This window comes from Rhamphochromis longiceps, linkage group LG11, assembly GCF_057381845.1.
Source record: "Rhamphochromis longiceps isolate RC_006_pf linkage group LG11, R_longiceps_female_GT1.1, whole genome shotgun sequence".
In the NCBI taxonomy this organism is placed as follows: Eukaryota; Metazoa; Chordata; class Actinopteri; order Cichliformes; family Cichlidae; genus Rhamphochromis; species Rhamphochromis longiceps.
The window spans coordinates 36,357,751-36,364,819 of record NC_140567.1 but is presented as its reverse complement, the minus strand read 5'-3'; the positions used below and the strand labels follow the sequence as shown (position 1 = coordinate 36,364,819).

General features: G+C 38.5%; 1 long non-coding RNA gene across 1 annotated transcript in view; it reads left to right on the top strand.

Annotated features, from left to right (window-relative positions):
- The first annotated feature begins 2,640 nt into the window (after positions 1-2,640).
- The window catches only part of LOC146659880 (uncharacterized), a 48,715-nt gene continuing 44,286 nt past the window's right edge, over positions 2,641-7,069 (top strand). The window contains exon 1 of the long non-coding RNA XR_014913835.1: positions 2,641-3,622. This is a non-coding gene — a long non-coding RNA (uncharacterized LOC146659880). The remainder of the gene's footprint in view (positions 3,623-7,069) is intronic.

The window sequence follows — 7,069 nt, the reverse complement described above, 5'->3', positions numbered from 1 at the left end:
TTTCACGCAGCGGGGACCCGATTATTTTCCCAGATATGGTCTTGATTTGTCATGTGTAGGTAATTCCAGCAACACCGCTGCCAGGGGGTCGAGTGTCCCACCGCCCCGTGCTGCATGAGACCGAGGTTTGAAAAGTGATAATGCGTTTAGACACGCTCTCGCACTTCCCCTCTGGACAACACGCAGGCTGTTTTTTGGTTTTGGCTTTTGTTTTTTCTTCCAATAACTACAGTCTCTGGTTTTCTTACTGTCAGTTTACATGATAGTTGTCTCTGATTTCTGGGAAAATAATTGTTTATCTAATGGAAACGATGAAATTGAATAAACCAGGTTTCTTGTTACATATAAGTCTTTAAATAAACGTTGTAACATGTGTGCGTTAAATAAAATTTATATATATATATATATATATCAATATATCAATATATCTATATATATATATATATATATATATATATATATATATATATATATATATATATATATATATATATATATATATATATATAAAATAAAATGGAAAAGTGAACTAAAAACAAAGTAAAACGCAAACGTTTTAGCAATTTATATGTCCAGAGTAGCTGAAAACGATATGGGATTTAGGCTCTCTACATAATCTGATCTCTGCTATAGACTAAAGGGGGGAAACTTCTCAGCTTTGCTTCTCCCAAAAAAGAAAAAAGCGCTAAAAAGACAAAAACAGCACTCAGGGATCGCGAGTGCTGCGCCGGGATCGCCGGAGGCCACACAGTTGGCCCTTTGCTCGGCTTAATTGCTGTCACATGTAACCTTACCTGTGTCCCAATTAGCCCCGCGACTCTCCATTAGGAGATCCCATGAGCTGTAGAGCCAGTGACCAAGGGCACCTCAGGGTTTGGGGCCTAATAATTAGAGTGTAACTCGACTCGACCCGGCTTACGATCAATTTGACCAGGATTTCACGAAAAGAGTCTAATTAAACGAGGATCAGCATATGGTTTGGTAATGTACGTAATATCCATTCATTAATCCCTCAATTAAGACCACATCAGTGCAGAGACTCTTCTTTAAGTCTTTCATTAAGACGAGAAAAGGCCATTGTTACATGCCTTCTTTGAGTAATAACATTGTACCAAATGAAAACAAAGACGTGTTTTGTGAACCGTGGTTTAATTCTTATGTTGACCAAGGGTGTCAAACATAGGGCCCAGGGGCCAGAACTGGCCCACTGCATGGTCCGTCCACTTGTGTGGAGAGTGTTAAAAATTATAGTGACGTCATTAATTCCTTAGGTGATTTTCAGTTCAATGTGCTACAATTTCCGGTGTGGTGAAAATATGTGTATACAAGTGTTTTTAGACTGATGTGAAACAAAAGACACAAACTACGACTCTACATGTCTATTTTTCTTTAAAAAAAATCTTAGGATCTTTTCTTAAACTGATGGTTTATGAGCTGTGAAAATGTCACAGTTTACCAAATGTACATTTACTTTTTTATATGTTTTTTTGTTTTTTCCACACAGGTTATTATAATCAGATTGTGATCCATGAACTATAACAAGTTGGACACTCCTGATTTAGACCTTCACAAACAGATTAATGTCTATAGGGAAAGTTTAAAAATCAAGAAAATGAGATAAAATTATGACTTGTAATTATATTTGCACATTTTATATCTGGGCTGTAATATCAAAGGATTATAGACCAGAGGATGTATATATCTGTCTAAACTGTTTTTAGCATGAGTTGCCCAGTTTGTTGGATATAAGACGTAGAGATCGCTAACTTTTATTGATAAACTGATATAACTGATATTATATATGATATCTGGGTGCTCAAAGCTCCAAAAGAATATATTAGAAAAGAACTGTGATCAGTTTATTCAAAATACAGTAAATAAGTAAAATCAATAATTTTTGAATCAGTTTAATTTAGGACCTATTTTTTCAACCTTCTGTTGGTCCTAACCAAATGAACTTGGAGCTAGCTAACACTGCAGCTCAGCTGAGCAGAGTGTTGTTGATCTTTACATCCCGTGATGCTTTCACAAGCAGAAGCTGGTCATCACGGGTAGTTACTGTAAATTCATGGGCGTAGGTTTTGTTTCTGCATTGGGCTTGGGCATTAATTGAAAGTAGTTCCTTCCCCAGGAAATCTTAAACTTCATTTCCTGCACTCTGATTAATGTTTCTGGGTCAGTACGTAGCTTTTCTGCATCCATTTATGGCAGAACTATCTGGAATATAATAATGCAGCTGATGACTGAGATCACAGTTCTGTGTGTATGTGCATGCGTTTGTCAAAGATAATTATAATTTACTCCCAAAGATTTAGTGGTGGTATGAACTCTGTAAATTAAAGAAAAGGCCCATTGTTGATGAATAAAGTCCCGTCCCTGTCAGAGTTATTGTACTGAGCACTGAGTAATGTTTTTTTCTTAGTGATTTCTCAGTTTGGAGGAGACAAATACACGTGTCCTGCTTTTCACAAAGCAGATGTTGTATTTGAGTATTCAAACTTATATGATAAAATCATATCCATCTGGGTGATCCAGAAAGGTGAAAATTCAATATAAGAGGGTGTTAACCAAATCCTACCCCTAACATTAATCCTAAGTGGGTCACCAGTTATATATTGGATGTAAAGAGGTGACAAAAATATCTGAAGAAACAAGGACATAGCAAAAATTTAAAAGCACTGTTTCCATCTTGGCATGTTATAATGCAACACTCACATATCCACAAAATTTCCCAGGTTAGTCATTTGGGTCATAGTATCATCTTTGTGCTGAAATGACAGTAAAAGTGTCACAGGTCAAAAATTAATAATAAGAACATCAAGATTTTGGCTTTCTGAGCTACCATACAAACTTGATCTGAACATACTTTTAAAGATTCTTAATTTTGTCTCCATTCAGTTGAAGTAGATTAGAAAAAAATGTCTCTTTCTTACGCGCTTGTACAAAAGAAGCCATGTGTGATCAAACTCTGTCTTAGTGATTGGCTTGAAAATGTTTGTTTTCGTCCTGTTACATGTCTTTGATTCATCCTGTTTCAGAACTGTAGAAGAAGCTACTTTCAGCTGTTCTCTTATTCACAAGGGGTCATTTTGCATGTTTGATTTGGCACATTTTTACACTGGATGCCCTTCATGACACAACTCCATAACCGGAGATCTCTCACTTGTTAGGTGAATGAGTAAAGCACACCACTACAGAGCCACTAGTTGAAAGTTTGTAGTGGTGCAAAAGGCCATATAGCAGGGTCATGGTGTTCAAACACCATAAAAAAGTAGTGTTTAATAAATTAAGTATCAGGATATCTGCCCTCATCAGGGTAACCTTTCCCCTTTCATACCCAGATATATCTCAAAACCAGCACATATGACAGTTTGCCTCTTCTGTTTGATGCTCATGAAGGACTGCTGGACCAACTGGTTCAGGAGGCTTTGACACATGAGGGTGTCAGGCTGAGGGCAAGGGGTGGTAAACATGACCACACCGGATGGCCTAGGAAATGCAAGGGCCACTGGTTTAGTTGTTAATTTATGGACAACCTGACAACACCCGTGCCAACAATGCAACTGCACTTCAGCTGATGCTAAATGCGTCCCGTTGAGGAAAGAAGCCATCAAGTGAGCAGGTATGCAACCTGAGCACATGACTGAAATAGAAATTCAAAGGCAAGAATGACATGTTTGTTATGACGTCTTGTGCCTTGCATGACCCTCGAAAAGATAGTATCTGAGTGTTTTGTGCTCAGAGGCACAATTTATTAATTGCTTGTGTGGTGCTTCAGAAAAGAGTATTGACAGACAGACAAGGAAGAAGTGAAATTTAGATTCACTGGGAAATGAGTGTGTTTGCCTGAACATGTATTTCTGTGCATGAAAAAACGATCACGTTGACTAAAAAGGTATGTGCAATCTAAATTTCCTTCAGATGCTGGAAATGAACTCCACAGAACTTCCCCTTTTCTACAGCTCTTTATGATTAAATTGTCATCAAACTGAAGCGAATGATTCCTTATTTCTATACATTTATTAGGGAACACAAATACACAAGTGTGTTTACTCACTGCAAAGACACTGGGCTGAGTTTTTGAAAGTCACTGCTGTTTCCTTTGGGCGATTGGGGTTGATTAAGAGGTTAACTGTGGAGAGTCATGGCGTCTTTAAGGGAGATTTATCTGTTCCTGCTCTGACCCCTCGGGGGTAGCTTCCCTCACCCCCAGTGTCCCCAGGATTTATTTAGTTATTTGTTTATCTGTTGGAAGGGGTCACCCTTTTCTGCACTACATCTCTGCCCTGTTTGTGCATCTCAAACCCATTTTTCATCTTGTTTCTTGTGGGATTCAACGTTGGTTCCATTTGCTGACTAAGCAAAGAGGACACGAGTGAAGGCCCCACCGAGTCTCGTGACCTTTAACATTTGGCAGCGATACGCTCCCAAAATTGGTTATTTTCATTTAACACATTTTGCTATCTGTTCAACTTTGGCCCCATTTAGAGGAATTATGGTGTTTTCCTAATTGCTTCCTGACAGTTCTAATTCAGCTGGGCTTTAATTTATTACCCTTTATTTCCTATTTTTGTATTATTTCATTAAAGTGCTTGCGTCTTTTCACAGACACGGTGAAAGAGAGTTTAAAATTCTGGCAGATGAAGCATTAGCTTATCATTTCAGGAAAGGATTTGTTTTAAGCACATTTATTCACATCACCAATTTGTTTTGTGACATGACATCTTCTGTTTATTTACTTTGGTTTTTACATTTATCATATTATCGGGGGCAAACAAAATTCTATAGAGGGATGTTTCCCTTTCTACTCACAGTAGGTCAGATCTAAAGTAGAATTTCCCTGCTTCGTTAATACATTTTTACCGACTTGCCTAACTAGACAGCTTTTTGTCTTGAAACGCGTCATATTTGAAAGCTTAAAACGTTATCACACGACATCCCAAACTCATCTTCACCAATGTAAAATCCACAAGTGATCCCATGTACTCACTATCTGTAGTACTCGGCATCTCTCAAAATGTCACGCGTGCACTTACTCAGTCAAACATAGTGTCACACCTCTTGTGTAAGCGTGTTAGTCAGTGTTAAGAGGCATCAGGCCTTTTTGCTGAGGTGAAGGGAAGGCAGGGTGGTGTGGTGGGCTGGTGTGTGTGTGTGTGGGGGGGGGGGGGGGGGGGGAACTATACAGGGAATGCTATGTGGCTTGCATGACCTGGCATGTCTCTGAAGCTGGAGGGGGTCTTGACCTCTGACCCAGGGCTCCAAAACTAGGAAGATGAAAAAGGGGGTTAGGGTGGGAGGGATTCGCCTCTAAACAAGGGCTTCTGTTTCGATCACTCCAGGAATGTCAGTTCCATAAAAAGATGCCCACAGAGAGAAAGAGGGAAAGAAAGAAAAGGAAGAGAGAGAAAAAAGGAGAGATAGATCGATCTATCTATCTATCTATCTATCTATCTATCTATCTATCTATCTATCTATCTATCTATCTATCTATCTATCTATCTATCTATCTATCTATCTATCTATCTATCTATCTATCTATCTATCTATCTATCTATCTATCTATCTATTCCACCTTCCTCATGCAGTGTTTGTGGCCATTTTGGCTCTCAAACAGTGGTCTTGCAGTCAGGCCATAAATTAATCTCTGGACCCTGGCTGAAGCCGGAGCCCTTGTGACTCACTGATCGAGGTGAGCTGCAACAGAACAGTGTTGACACTGCAGAGGTTGAGTCAGGAGACAACCTCCTGATCATGCACTAGAGCCAGGATGCAGGCCCAACTAGACCATGGAAAAAGCATCTAATCTGCCCCCTCCACAGAAAGAGGCTCACTGAGGACTTGTGTCTTTGGACAGATGTCATATTTGTGTTCAGCTCAGGAGGTGATAGGGGGAGCAGTAAAAATTAGGCAATATGTCTGCTCACAGCAAAGAGGCTGGAGATAGTGAGGGTAGTTTGAAGTCATCTTGTGGCTCCTAGAGTGGGGAAATCTGTCTGCAGTTTCATGAATGAATGTATCTGGAACCAAAAAAGTGCTTTGATCATAAAAAAAAGTGATTTTCTTTTTGTAGATAGAATTATAAATACCAATTTATTTTAATGACTGAATATTTGTCTATGTTGAGCAAAAAAAGCCACGTTGGTTTAACCTTTCCACTATTTTTATCCTAAATTAAAGATCAACTTCAGACGTGTTTAGAAGAATACAATGTCATGACTTAATTGAACTCACCACTCCACAAATAAAGATAAAAACATATTGCCTTACACCATTCAGAGGTTTTTGGAGAGCCAATATGAATTTAGAGGCAAGGACAAGGTATAATAAGATGATGTATAACAGGTTTAACCGTTTATAGGGCACTTACTGAGTGAATGGAAATTCAACATTTCAAGTATTATTAAATTATATCACAGCACTTTTTTATTTGATTGATTTTTTTCAACATTTTTTATTTTTCTGTTGCAAATCAAGGTCAGTGAAGTGAGCAAACATGGTTCCTCGCCCAAGAAAGGGTTAACCTAGTGGAGTATAAATGTGTAGGTTACAATTTAACTTGCTAACATAAGAAGTTGTTAAACAAATAGAAAACTGAGATATAGTTGTCACTGAGACCCTGTTCAAATAAACATTTTAAGGCCAGAAACACCTTCCAATGGAAGAAGAGCTGTAAGCATGTATAGCATAGAGAAGACATAGGAAGATGTAGAAGGTCAGCTTTAAGGGGGATGAGAATCTGTGTCCAAAAGTGGAAGAACGTCAGGAAGTCCAGTGATTCCTAGCACTGTTGTTGTTACTGTAATAGTGTCAATGCTTTATTTGCTCGTATATACGTTTTTCTTTTGCTTTGTTTTGTGTAACGCTTTGCAAATTTCCAGGATTTTTCTGCTTACTGTAGTTTACTGCACTGCATGACCACTGGAGGAAAATATCTCCCCCCTCACAATGCATACAAAGATGTAAGTGATCATGTAAGCAGAGGCAGTTGTGACAGAATATCTAAGCATTTTGACCACCATTCTTTATGCAATGTCAAGACTTGTGACAGCAGACTGTCTACAAACAG